General features: G+C 39.0%; 1 non-coding gene across 1 annotated transcript; it reads right to left on the reverse strand.

Moving 5' to 3' along the window:
- Positions 1 to 1,074: 1,074 nt before the first annotated feature.
- On the reverse strand, positions 1,075 to 1,181 carry LOC145603289 (small nucleolar RNA R71). Its single transcript, XR_014104806.1, has one exon. It is a non-coding gene; the product is annotated as a small nucleolar RNA R71 (small nucleolar RNA).
- Between the last annotated feature and the right edge of the window lie 13,064 nt (positions 1,182 to 14,245).

Genomic DNA, 14,245 nt, shown 5'->3' on the forward strand with positions numbered 1-14,245 from the left:
AACCAACATAGATTAAACAGGGTAGGTTTAATATAATGTTTGTATGTTATTCGAAAAGCGCGCATGAATACGAGCAGAACAAAGTAGAGGCCTATTTTATAGGGAGGGTCCTTTCTTTTGTAGATTGGATTCGTACCCTCATCCCCGGACCCTGTTTGGTTCAAGACCTTATGGAGTTGATGGTCGTTTTGGATTGTCTTTTGGGTTTACAAGTTCCTAAAACTTGTTGGTGACTCTTTTGCTCTCTTTTCCTTCCCTTTGGAACGCCACCGTACTTTAGTGTATGATCACAGTGGGGTTCAAGTTTGGGATCATAATGCTTGAAATATTCCCTACATTAGGTAATACGACTTTAGCCTGTCAAAATTTGGCGCTGTTGCCGGGGAAACGGTTTTATTTTTATTTCTAATTGTTTTTGTAGTCTAGATTATTTTTCTTTTGCCTCAAAGGACATTAGTTCTTTGAGGTAGTTCTAATATCTGTCTTTTTAGTTCTTTGTTTATGCCTAGGTGTTCCAGATCAGGTTACATTCCATTCGATCCTGAGATCGAGCGCTCTTTCCATAGACAGAAGAATCTTTATAGGCAGATCCTGGCAGGTTTTGGGAGTAACGATATTCCTAGAAATCCATTACCTAACTCTAGTGACTCGGAGCACTCTTCTGATTCAGAATTAGAGATGGGTACACCACCACCACCTCCACCTCGCAAGCTTAACGATTATTCGCAGCCGTCCCTGACGGATTTTCCACATCTTTCTCCTACACCTGATCTCGAGGGAGTCTAGTTTGAGATCAAGCCCCAGTTTATAACGATGATAGAAATAAAGCAGTTTAGTGGAGCTAAGGGTGAAGATCCTAATCTTCACATTGCAGATTTCTGTCAATATTGCAATACTATTAGGCAGAATGGGGTAACGCAGGACCAAATCAGGGAGATTCTTTTTCCCTTTTCTTTATGTGGAAAAGCTAAATTGTGGTTTAATGGTTTGAATAGAGCTGCACTTGGTATTACTAACTGGGAGACACTTGCTTTGAATTTTTATAATAAATATTACCCTGCAGAGAAAACAGCTTTATTGAGAAGTGCCATTCAGAATTTTGCCCAGGAACCAGATGAAGCATTGTATGAGGCTTGGGAAAGATTCAAGGATCTGCAGAGGGAGTGTCCCCACCATAACTTGGCAAAGTGGCAGTTAATTCAAGCTTTTTACAATGGATTAGGGAATGCATCAAGGACAATTTTACACTCCGCAGCTAGCGGTAGATTTATGAATCTTAATGTTGATGATGGAGGTCAGGTTATTGAAGATATGGCGATCCATAATTCCCAACATGGGAATACGAGAGGTTATGCTAATAAGGGCAAGCATCATGTTGATTCAGTAACCCTTATGCAAGCTCAGCTTACTTCTATTTGTCAGAAATTAGATAACCTTAGTACTAATATTCCTAATTCTGTTGCTAATGTTTCTGCTGTTTCTAATAATGCTAATGATGCTTTTTGTGAAAATTGTGGAAGTGTAGGACATTTTGAGCAAGATTGCAGGAGTTCGATGGAGCAAGTTAATGCTTTCCAAACCTACAAGCAAAATAACCCATACTCCAATTCCTACAATCCTGGCTACCGGAACCATCCCTACCTATCTTACCGTAGCACCAATGTTCAAAACCCTCCACCTCCACAACAACCACAACCAGCACCCCCTCCACAGCAAAAAATACCACCCTCATGCTAACCAGAAACCCCCATCACAAGCCCCTACTACATCTTCTGACCCTGCTTTATCAGAAATTAGGGCAATGCTGACCAGTATGCAAAAACATATGGAGAGTAGAGACCAACAAATTGACTCTATTATAGCCCATAATAAAGTCATGGACACTCAAATTGCCCAATTGTCCTCTACCCTTCAATCTCGCCAGCAGGGAGCCCTACCAGCGCAGGGAATTCAACCTACGGAACATGCAAATGCAATTACCCTAAGGAGTGGTTCACACTACGATGGGCCCCAAATGCCCAAAGAGGATGAACCTGATTTAATTGATATTGCTAATCCTGATTCTGTTGTACCAAATGCCCCTGCAGGGCTCCAGGGTAAAATTGCTAATGCTAATATTTCTGATGATTCATTGCAGGGTACAACCTCAGGGAAGGATGCACCCCAGGAGAAGAGTAGGGAAGCACCACCAGTTATCAAATTACCATTCCCTAATCGCCAACTAAAGACTAAGTTGGATAAGCAGTTTGGTAAGTTTCTGGAGGTTGTTAAAAATTTACAGGTAACGGTTCCTTTTACTGAACTTATTACACAGGTTCCTGCATATGCTAAATTTATGAAAGATATTTTGACTAGGAAGAGGGCCTTTAATGAAGTAGAAACTGTAGCTTTTACTGAGGAATGTAGTGCATTGTTACAAAATAAAACTCCTCCTAAATTAAAGGATCCTGGTAGTTTCTCTATCCCTTGTCATATTGGTAATGTCTTCATAGATAAAGCATTATGTGATTTAGGTGCTTCTGTTAGTGTCATGCTATTGTCTATTTGTTCTAAATTGAATATGGGTGAATTAAAAATTACTAATATTACTTTGCAAATGGCAGATCGTTCTGTTAAATATCCCCTAGGTATTTTAGAGGACGTCCTTGTTAGAGTTGGTAAATTTTTCATCCCTGTTGATTTTGTTGTTTTAGACATGGCTGAGGATACACAAATTCCCATTATATTAGGTAGGCCTTTTCTCCATACTGTAGGAGCCATTATTGATGTTAAAAATGGAAAACTAACCCTATATGTTGGTGATGATAATATTACTTTTAATTTAGGGAAGGTTTTGAAAGGTCCTATGCTTGAGGAAAATTGTTGTTTGATTGATGTTATCGATATAATGGATGATATTTGTGATGATAGCTTGACACAGATTCTTGCAAGGGATCCCTTGGAAGAAATACTTTGTGGAAATTTGTCTACAGGTGATGCGAGTATCTGGAGTAAAGAGGTGGATATTATTGAAAAAGCTCTTGCCATAGGAGAACTTGATGATAACGAGAATAAGAAGGTAGTAAAATTAGTTCAGGAATCAAAACCTGTAGAGGTAAAGAAACCTGAACTAAAACCTCTCCCTTCTCATTTAAAATATGTTTTTCTAGATGAGCAGGAAATGCACCCTGTGATCATTAGTACTGCACTTGATGACCCACAAACTTCCCAACTTCTAGAGGTTCTTAGAACCCACAAAAGGGCAATAGGGTACAGTATTGATGATCTTAAGGGTATAAACCCAGATTTTTGTATGCACAGGATACACCTAGAGGACAACTACAAGCCCTGCATTCAACCCTAGAGGAGGTTGAATCCTAATATGCAAGAGGTAGTCAAGAAAGAGGTTATGAAATTACTTGATGCAGGTATTATCTATCCTATTTCTGACTCTAAATGGGTAAGTCCTGTACAGGTGGTTCCCAAGAAGGGTGGGATGAATGTTATAAAAAATGATAAAAATGAATTAATTCACACTAGAACTGTTACAGGGTGGCGTATGTGCATTGATTATCGTAGATTAAATCTCGCCACTAAAAAAGACCATTTCCCTCTCCCCTTTATTGATCAAATGCTTGAGAGGTTAGCTAATCATAAGTTCTTTTGCTATTTGGATGGGTATTCGGGATTTTTCCAAATTCTGATCCACCCTGAAGATCAGGAAAAGACTACATTTACATGCCCTTATGGCACTTTTGCATATCGTAGAATGCCTTTTGGTTTATGTAATGCACCTGCTACTTTTCAACGTTGCATGATGAGCATATTTTCTGATTTCATAGAGTCTATTATGGAAGTCTTTATGGATGATTTTAGTGTCTATGGTTCTTCATTTGATGCATGTCTAATTGATTTGGCTAAAATCTTGAAAAGATGTGAAGAATGCAACTTGGTCTTAAATTGGGAGAAGTGTCACTTTATGGTGACAGAGGGAGTAGTCCTGGGTCATATTGTATCTGATAAGGGCATACAGGTGGACAAAGCTAAGATTTCAGTGATTGAGCAATTACCTCCCCCAGTTAATGTTAAGGGAGTTAGGAGTTTCTTAGGTCATGCGAGGTTTTATCGCCGTTTTATCAAAGATTTTTCTAAGATTGCTAAACCACTAACTCAGATTTTGCTTAAGGATGCCCCTTTTGTCTTTACTGACGAGTGTCTTGAGTCTTTCAACAGGATTAAGCAGGCTTTGATATCGGCACCCATCATATGTGCACCCGATTAGAATCTTCCATTCGAGATCATGTGTGATGCAAGCGACATTGCTCTAGGAGCCGTGCTTGGACAGAGGAAGGACAAAGTTTTAAATGCTATCTACTATGCAAGTAAAACTTTGGATGAGGCTCAAGTCAACTATGCCACCACGGAGAAGGAGTTTCTAGCTGTTATTTATGCTTTAGAAAAATTTAGATCATATCTATTTGGTTCTAAAGTTATTGTTTTTACTGACCATGCAGCTCTAAAGTACTTGATAGCCAAAGCTGAATCAAAGCCTAGGCTACTCCGGTGGGTTCTCTTGCTCCAGGATTTTAACATTGAAATAAGAGACAAAAAGGGCGCAGAGAACGTAGTGGCAGATCACTTGTCACGAATCAGGTATGATGAGGGTAAGGATTTTCTTCCTATAGATAATTCATTCCCTGATGACAACCTGTATGCAGTTGTAGAGCAACACCCCTGGTATGCTGATTTTGCAAATTATTTAGTGGGTGGTACTCTACCTCTTGACTTGTCCTATCAACAAAAAAAGAAATTCCTTTATGATGTTAAACATTATTTTTGGGATGATCCTTTTTTGTTTCGTGAGTGTGCAGATGGATTATTTCACAGGTGTGTTCCCGAATGGGAGGTACATGGTATACTCACTAGCTGCCACACTTCACCTTATGGTGGACATCATGGTCCCTCTAAAACAGTGGCCAAGATAAATGAGTCAGGATTCTATTGGCCCACCATGTTCAAGGATGCTAATATTTTTGTGCAGGCTTGTGACTCTTGCCAGAGGACTGGCAACATCTTGCGGCGGCATGAGATGCCTCAAATTGGGATTTTGGAAGTTGAAATTTTTGATGTTTGGGGTGTTGATTACATGGGACCGTTCCCTTCTTCTAGGGGGAACCGTTATATTCTAGTCGCTGTAGATTATGTATCCAAGTGGGTGGAAGCCATTGCCACTCCTACCAATGATGCCAAGGTGGTCCATAGGCTCTTTAAGAAAACCATCTTTCCTAGATTTGGAGTACTTAGAGCCATAATTAGTGATGGAGGATCCCACTTTCATGAGCGGAAGTTAGATACCCTCCTAAAGAAGTATGGTGTTTACCATAGGACAGGGTTAGCCTACCATCCCCAAACTAGTGGCCAAGTCGAAGTGTCCAATCGTGAGATCAAGGTCATCTTAGAGAATGTGGTAGCAAAATCTAGGAAAGACTGGAGTGATAAGTTGGATGACACCATTTGGGCATATAGAACCGCATTTAAGACCCCTATAGGTACCACTCCCTATAGACTTGTGTATGGTAAAGCATGTCATTTTCCGGTGGAGTTAGAGTCCAAGGCATATTGGGCTATTAAGGAGCTCAATTTGGATGCTAAGCTAGCGGGAGAAAAGAGGCTTCTACAACTTAACCAGCTTGATGAGTTTAGGTTGATGGCCTATGATAGTGCGCGAGTCTACAAGGAGAAAACTAAGAGATGACACGACAAGATGATCCTTCCGAGAGAATTCAAAGAGGGTGATAAGGTGTTGTTGTTTAACTCTAGACTTAAACTTTTCCCAGGAAAGTTGAAGTCAAGGTGGTCAGGTCCTTTCACTGTAAAAAGGGCCAACAAATTCGGTTCTGTAGAGTTATTCGATGAACATGGTAACGAGTTCAAGGTAAATGGTCAGAGACTCAAGTTATATCATGAAGGGGCTACAATTGGTGCAATTGAATTACTACACCTATCTAGTTCCAGTTCACCTTGAGAACACTATAGTAAGAAGGTCGTGCGGGACCTAGATAAACCAGCGCTTTGCGGGAGGCAACCCGTATTTTACTTGCTTTCATTTTTGTTTCTTCTTCTTTTTCTTATGAGAGGAGAGAGGAGGGAATTTAACGAGTTTTGTGAGTTTTTGGTACAGATTAGAGGAAAAGAGTTAGCCAAAATTTGATGAAAGTTAAGTCGTCCAACTTTGCTCTCGGGCCCGGCCGGGCGGAGCATCGCCCGACCAGACGCGAGAGTTGGGGTTGGAAAAGCTTGAAATTGGCCCGACCGGGCGATGGAACGCCCGAACGGGCGTGAGACTTGACGAGTACGGACATTTTATTGGCCCGATCGGGCGAAGGAACGCCCGACCGGGCGCGAGAATTGGCTTAGAATTTGATTGAAAATCGCCCGGCCGGGCGGGCCGTCACCCGACCGGGCGCGAGAAGAGACTTGGGGAAGAGTGAAGATCGCCCGGCGCCCGACCGGGCGCGAGAAAATGATCAGGACGCACAAGATCGCCCGACCGGGCGACCGTCCGCCCGACCGGGCGCGACCAACAGCTCCTCTTTTTCCCGTCTTTTTCTTTCTTTCTTCCTCTCCTTTCTTCTTCTTCTTTCCTTCATTTTTCTCATATCCTCCATAGCTTCTCTCTCTAAAACTTAATATCCTCTACCTTCTCTCTAAGATCTCTCCTCCATTTCTTACCCAAATTCAGAAATTCATACATATTTATAATCCTCTCTTCATCCTCTACACTTCTATACCAAAAATTTCCATTTTCCACAAATTTTTATTTTTGACCACCACTCCAATGGCGGCGAAGAGGGCCAAACCTGCTCGGGGGTAGTTCAAGCTCGTCCCAACAGCAATATGACCCGGCACTCCAACTTCCCCAATGGCCGACGATCAAGATCGCGACGCCGGAGCAACGGGAGAAGCTCGAGGTGCTCTACGGACGTGAGGTAATTCCCTCATGGTGGTTACACCGTCCTACTTTAGAAGCCTTAGGAATTTATGGTTTTATTAGAAGATTTTTTAATGATATTGGTATGCGTAAATTTGTAGATATGCATTATTCGACATACCGTGAATTAACATGTGAATTCTTATCTTCTTTAGTTATTCAAAATTATAAAAGTGGTCCGAAATTAATTTTTAGGCTTAATAATAGAAACATCACTCTTTCTTTTGTGGAATTTTGTAAATTATTTGAATTGGAACCTGATTTGGATCGTCAATGGAATGCCGAGTTTAAAATGGAAGATGTTTATTTTGCTTTAACTGGTATTACATCTGTAACTGCACAACATGCTAGTACTAGGCCGATCCACCATCCCGTCCCCAAAATGTGGCAAAGATTTGTCGGTGTCTGTTTCCTAGGTAGGAACGAGCCCCACAACTGTCAGATCAATGAATTAGCTGTAATTGGCCATTATATGTTTGGGTTCGGGATATTGAACATAGCTAGGTATATTATCCATCACCTAGGTAGACACGCCACGGCTAGTAACACGGCCACTACCCCCATCCGTCTTGGTGGCATTATCACTAGGATAGCCATCTAGAAGGCCGATTTTGTAGAGAGTGGACCCCACCGCATGACTAACATGGGACCCGACACCTACATTACCTCTAGGTACCTTGAGGAGCTTGGGTGGTTGAGGGTAGACGGGAGCCAGGTCACCCATTGGTGCATTAGGACAGGGACTGAGCAACCCTTACCTATTTTTCCTTTGCCCAACCCCGACCTGACCGCTTTTCCCCCAGGGCAAGAGTCTTACACTTATGCCCTGTTAGTTGCCCATGCTAGGGGTGAGGATCCACAGCAGGCCCAGGCCCAGCCACAGCTAGTAGTTGAGCCTATTCCACAGCCACCTTCACCACCCCGACAGTCCTATTCCATCCCTGATGGTGACTCTGACCCGGTTTGGGATTTGCATAGTATAGGTTAGGCCATAGGTCGCATAGAGCATAACCAGACTGATATGAGACGGATGCTTGGGTCCGTCGACCATAGGTTAGGCTACCTAGAGAGGAACCAGGGTAGGGGGCTCTACCCCATTTATGATGATTATGCTCGTCGGGGTAACATTCCCGACGATGCTATTTACCCAGACTGGTTCCAGCCACCACCTCAGGGATACGATAGGGATCCCACTGCCCATGGTATTTACACAGACTATTCTTCGTTCCATGGGTACGGCCAGGACATACCTTTTGGGGGACCGGCGGGGGGGAGTTACCATGCTAACTATTTTGGTGGTAGCTCTTTTGGCGCAGATGGTGCAGGTTCCAGTTGTGAAACAGGTGGGTCCACACGGATGGACCAGGATGAGGATGTGTAGCCAGCTGGGCTAGCCTCGAGCCAATGAGGACATTGTCTGATCTTGGCTTGGGGGAGATTTTTGGATTTGGTATATATTTTTCTTCCTTTCTCTTTATTTTTGTTTATTTTTGGTGTGTTTTGTTAGTTTAGATTTATTGCTTTCTAGATTAGTTTTATTGCTTTTCTTATATGAAAAATACAAAAAAATTTGAAAAATCAAAAAATAAAAAACAAAAAATAAAAAATACGAACCAATGAATTGTAAATCATGCTTCCCTGTGCCCCATACTTGAGAAAAAAAATTGTTTTGATTCTTGGTATTTGATTTTGAGCATTGTGGATTTGTTGATCATGATTTGAAGTTTAATTACTTGGATGCCTAAACATGCGTCAATTTTGTCCAACTACTTGTGAATATAGTGCTTGACTAGTTGATTTGGTTAGGATTGTGTGATTAGTTCCCGGTATGTCAATGAATTTGAGTATTGATTTGCAACTATGAGTAGTGTTTCATGACTCACTATTATGCACATGTGGAGGACGAAGGCATTTGTTCTTTTAGGTAGCCTTCAGATTTATTTAGATACATTTGTTCCCTTCTTGCTACCCATGTTGTTTCCTTGACTTTCTGTTGTTTATTAGTCACATTACAAGCCATGTTTGCCCCATTGGTTACTAGTCCCAAGCTTGGCTTGGGGGAGCTATTAGTGAGTGAGGTGAGGGAGTTTGTAGTGTGCACATTATTTGCACAATTTGGGTGGGTTTGAGAAGTATTTTGTTCTTGATCATATTTTTGTTTTGATGATTTTAATAGTATACATATTTGAGAAAAATAAAAGTGTGGTGAAAAAAAAAAAAGAAAGTGAACTTCTAGAAAAAAAGAAAAAAAAAAAAAGTGTTTGATGTTCAAATGTTCTAAGTGAAGGTTGAAAGAAAGGAAAAAAATTGAGTTCATTGTAAATATTTGAGTTTTGAGTTCAAAGTTTGTTTTTTCACTCTAGTTTATATTATCATATTTTTATGAGTGAATTATGTAAGTATTGGGTTGATTTTTATGATTGGAGTATATTTGGTGGATTTGTGTTGGAGTTAGTTTTGTTGGAGATGTTGATGATCATTATTTTGGTCATGGGTTTATTAGGATTTGGCTCCCTTAATGCATAGCTTTTCTCTCACATATTCCCAAATTTATCCTACCCTTTTACCCTGGCCTTACATTACAAGCTTTAAAAGACCTTTTGACCTTGTGCATAGAGTTGTGTAAATGTGAAAGTGTTGTTTATCAATGCAAGTTATGACTTGACATATTTCGAGTCGACTATTAGGTTGAGTGCTTATCTTTTTAAACACACGAGTGTGTGAGTTTGGGAGGGCATTGTTCACATTAAAGGGGTTGGGATGGAGAGCGATCGAGTACATCTTTTACTCGCCACATAAATGAGAGTTGAGTGTGTGAGCACTAGTCATGAATTCTATATGCTCTTGTGGTTTGCTCTACGTGACAATTGTTGGGGAGGAAGGGTGATTAGATGGATAGGATTGGTTGATTTTGAAGCATTTTCACGTGATCTGCCTTGAATCGTTTGTGCTTGATTTTTATATTGGGGTGAGGTATGTTTTATTGTTCATTGAGGAGCTCTTTGCTTAGGGACAAGCAAAGGTTTGGCTTGGGGGAGTTTGATGTGTTCATTATATATATATATTTACCCCCGTCCCTTGGTCGTAATTAGTAGTGTTTTTGGCTCCTTCAAGCCACTTTTATTACTAATTTGTGTTTTCTAGTGCTTTGGTAGTTTTGCTTGAGTTTTGTAGGAATTTGCGTACTTGGAGCATTTTCCCGGGTTTTCGAGGAGCATCTACAAGTGTTGGAAGACCGCGACCGCTTTCGATAGCCCAAGACCGATTGGAGGTAGCAAATCGGTGACTAAGGGCTCAGTTTCGGAAATACAAGGCAATTGGGCCAAGTTCGGAGGCCCAAGGAGATAGCCGTGAAGCCCAAGAGCTCCGCCCGGACCAGCAAGGCTCCGCCCGAAGGCGCGCCCGGCTGGGCGGGGCGAGGAAGTGTCTGAAAAGGCTTGCGCCCGGAGCACGCGCCCGACCGGGCGCGAGATAGGGGAGGCTTGAGAAAAGGCGGGCCCGGTCGGGCGAGCCACTGCCCGACCGGGCGCGTGTAGCTTTTAGGGATTTAATTATTTCCGTTCAGTTTTGTTTAGCGAATAATTCTTGCTTAGTATTAATGTAATTTTATTAGGCAAGATTAGATACTTCTTTTCACTTCTCTCTTACTCTAGTTTTTAATTCCTTCTCTCTCTACTTAGACTTTCTCTCTCTAGACTTATTTTCTCTTGTTCCTAAAACTCCATTGTAATTCCGCCGTCTTGGTACGATTTCTCTCTTATTAATCTCAATATTTTATTCATTCAATTACTTATGTCTTGTTTAATTATTATGTTTTGTTTAACTTTAATCATGTCTGAGTAGTTCTCTTTCTAGGGTTTATGGGGATGTAATAAATAATATGAAGGGGTAATTTTATGATTATTGATTGTTAATGCTTAATTGATTTCCTATTGATTGTTTAAATGCTATGCAATTAGATTTGGCCAAGTTTAATTGTATGAGTTTAGCAATATTGATTCGAGATTCGAGAGATGAGAATTGATGTTTAGGCTTAGTTTCAATAGGCAGATTAATTTATAAATGGTTAGGTCGAGATTCGAGAGATGAGATTTAATACCGGTAAATTAACTCTGTGATTGTAATACGTAGCGAAAGCCCTTTATGATCTGATTAATTAATGCATTGATAATTAATTATTGTGTTTTACCCTGGAATATTGTTTATTAGTGAACCTATGCCCTAGGCTTTATTATTATTGATTTCTTCCCTAATTATTCTCCTTACTCATAATCTTCGTAGTATAGTTTATAATCACAAACAAATTAATTACTTTAATAATTTAGATTATAATAATTGATTAAGAGTGGAAAGACTTGTTTCCCTGTGGATTCGACCCTACTTCCCTATCTGCATAAGCTAGTGGACTTAGGTAATTATTTTTGATTAGGTGATACGACTTTAGCCTGTCACACGTTTTGACTTTAGCACTATTCATCCATCTCCCTTTGACCGTATTTTGTGCTTTATACGTAATGAAAAATATAGTCATGTGGGATCTTGTTAGATTCGTAACGCTATATACTTTCAAAATATCAACTTTTCAAAATTTTTGCTTATCGATAATCAAAGATATTAATAATTGAATAAGTGCATTGGCAAACGTGACTAAAGAAACGTGTCAAATAAAAAGAAACGGAGGAAGTATATATTATTTAGAAATTAAATAATCAAAAGTTCGGCTTGTTTTTGGCAGACCATTCAAAGTTTGAATTATTTTTGACAATTATCTTGTATTAAAATAACATAATTTATAATGCAAAGCACATATACTTCATAACCCAATAAACACACTGCTTAGGGCCTATTCATATAGCTTAATTTCAATTTAGTTCAATTCTGTTCAGCTCACCTCCTATTAGTTCAGTTCAGTTCATTTCAGTTCAGTTTAGCTCCAATAAGTTCAGTTTAGTTTACTTCAGTTCAGCTCCTAATTTCCTTCTCTCATAAATATTCATTTCTGTTTCGACTCCAATCAGTTCAATTCAGCTTAGTTCAGTAAATGTGAACAGGCCCTAAATTCAAAAAAATACGTGATAATAAAAAAAATGATATATGATAATTAAAAAATTAAATAGGATTTGTGCGTCACTCATTACCTCAAAGAACATACAAGAGAATATACTTAAATGCTTTATATTATTAAAACCCAAGAAACATGTTTAATCAGGTATGTTCTTTGTCAAACATGGTATGTTCTTTACAACATTATGTTCTTTCTGCCTTTCGGGCATGGTGCACCCGGGTGTACTATCCTATTTTCATAAATTGGCCATCTAAAATTATCTAAATTTATTGCAAATCTCATAATAAAAGACTTAAAATTCGATATTTCCTGAGTGTTTGCACGCTCATACCAAACAAGCAATGTGTTAGAAATATGATATATCGAAAAATATGACACTATATAATTATTGGATTTTACAAAAGACAACTAGACAAGAAGTAATAGAATAAATGAACCATCATGAGTTGAATCAATTTAAGTGTGCTGTACTAAGTTTTATTCATTGAGCACAACCTTATTAAGCAAGAAGTATAGCTATATGAATGCTAAGAAGAAAATCATATACCAATACGGCAATATCTAAATAGTCATCACATACTAGTTCAGGGAACCAAGTCTATGTCTGATCTCATGGACTTTTCTCATGAGTCGGCAAATATATTAGGTTGTAAGTGTGTAACTACTCCGTATTACATTTGACCATCCTAAAGCAATGGTTTAGTATGTGCCATTGCATTAGGGTGTAACTATTACATTTGACGTAGCTATTGCAACATTAATTGTATGTAGTCGTTGCAACAGCTTTATTTGGCTGTTGCATTTGATAAAAAAAAAAAACGTACTCCCTCTGTCCCTTAATTAAGAGCTTATTTGGGTTTTTTTTTTTTCAAGGGAATTAAGAAAGTTGGTAGAATTACATAAGTGCATGTGAGGTTAGAGAGGGATAGAGAGAAAAAAAAAAAAAAGTGGTAGGGAATAATTGAAGAGAAGGAGAGAGAAAGTGTTGAAAATTGATGTCAAAAGTCATTTTAGTATAAAAAAGTGATGACAAGTCATCAATAAGTGAAGAATGTTCTCAAATAATACAACCTTAAAATAGAAATAGGCTCTTAATTTTAAGGCTCCCTAAAAAGAAATATAGACTCTTAATGAAGAGACGGAGGCAATAGTAGTTTTTAAAAACTGATTGCATTATTGTTATTTCATGCAATATTGTAAGAGTGGAATGAAATGTATGGTAGTATGTAATGAATTTGCTAGTCAATATATGTTGAACTTAAAGGAACATAAACCGAGCAAATACATAATGCAAGAGACACTAGTGAAAAACCTTGACTTCAAGGGAATTTAGGGTCTGTTCTCTTCAGCTTAATTTCAGTTCAGTTTAGTTCAGCTCCAATCAGTTCACTTCAATCCACTTCAACTCCTAATTTCCTTCTCTTATAAAATCATTTCAGCTCTATTCAGTTCAGTTCAACTCCAATCAGATCAATTCAGTTCAATTCAGCTCCAATCAGTTCAACTCCAATCAGTTCAGTTCAGTTCAGCTTAGCTCAATTTAGTATATGTGAACATGCCCTTAATCTAACTCTCAATTAAATTGACTAACGACTCTATTATTACAACTTATTATTAGTAGTTTGATCTCAGTACAATTGAGTTCCTCTACGAATTCATGCTTGACCAGGCTGACACGGGTCTAGTCCAACAAATACTTAGCTTATCCTAACATGAATGTTTTAGGGTGAATTAGAGTCATTCTTCCATAAGAAGTTAAGTTTGATATATCTTTTAATTTATCGCAATTTTAGCTTATGGTTTATGTTGGGATTAACGCGATTCTTCCATAATAAGTTTTATAATGAAAATCATTCGCGTTCCACACATGATAATAGTTTCTAATTTACAGATTACTACTTAAAAAGGGGTACCTCTCCCCCCAAACAACAAGCCATAATTATTGCCATTCCAATTGACACTACATCAACTCAATAACTTGAGTCATATCCCATACACTGATACACCTAAATCAACTCTACCAAGACTTTCCACTCAAAACCTTGCATTTAAAAAAAGTAAACTATATGTGTGAACAAGAACCAAACCCAAATTATTCCCCCAAAATTTTCAAAATTAGCAACTCTTAAAAATGAAAATTCAAAAGATTTATTATATGACGTGTAACAACATTCGTTCTCCCCCACACGCATGGGAACAGTCAGTCAAGT

This window comes from Chenopodium album, chromosome 21 (assembly GCF_948465745.1).
Source record: "Chenopodium album chromosome 21, dcCheAlbu1.1, whole genome shotgun sequence".
Lineage (NCBI taxonomy): Eukaryota > Viridiplantae > Streptophyta > Magnoliopsida > Caryophyllales > Amaranthaceae > Chenopodium > Chenopodium album.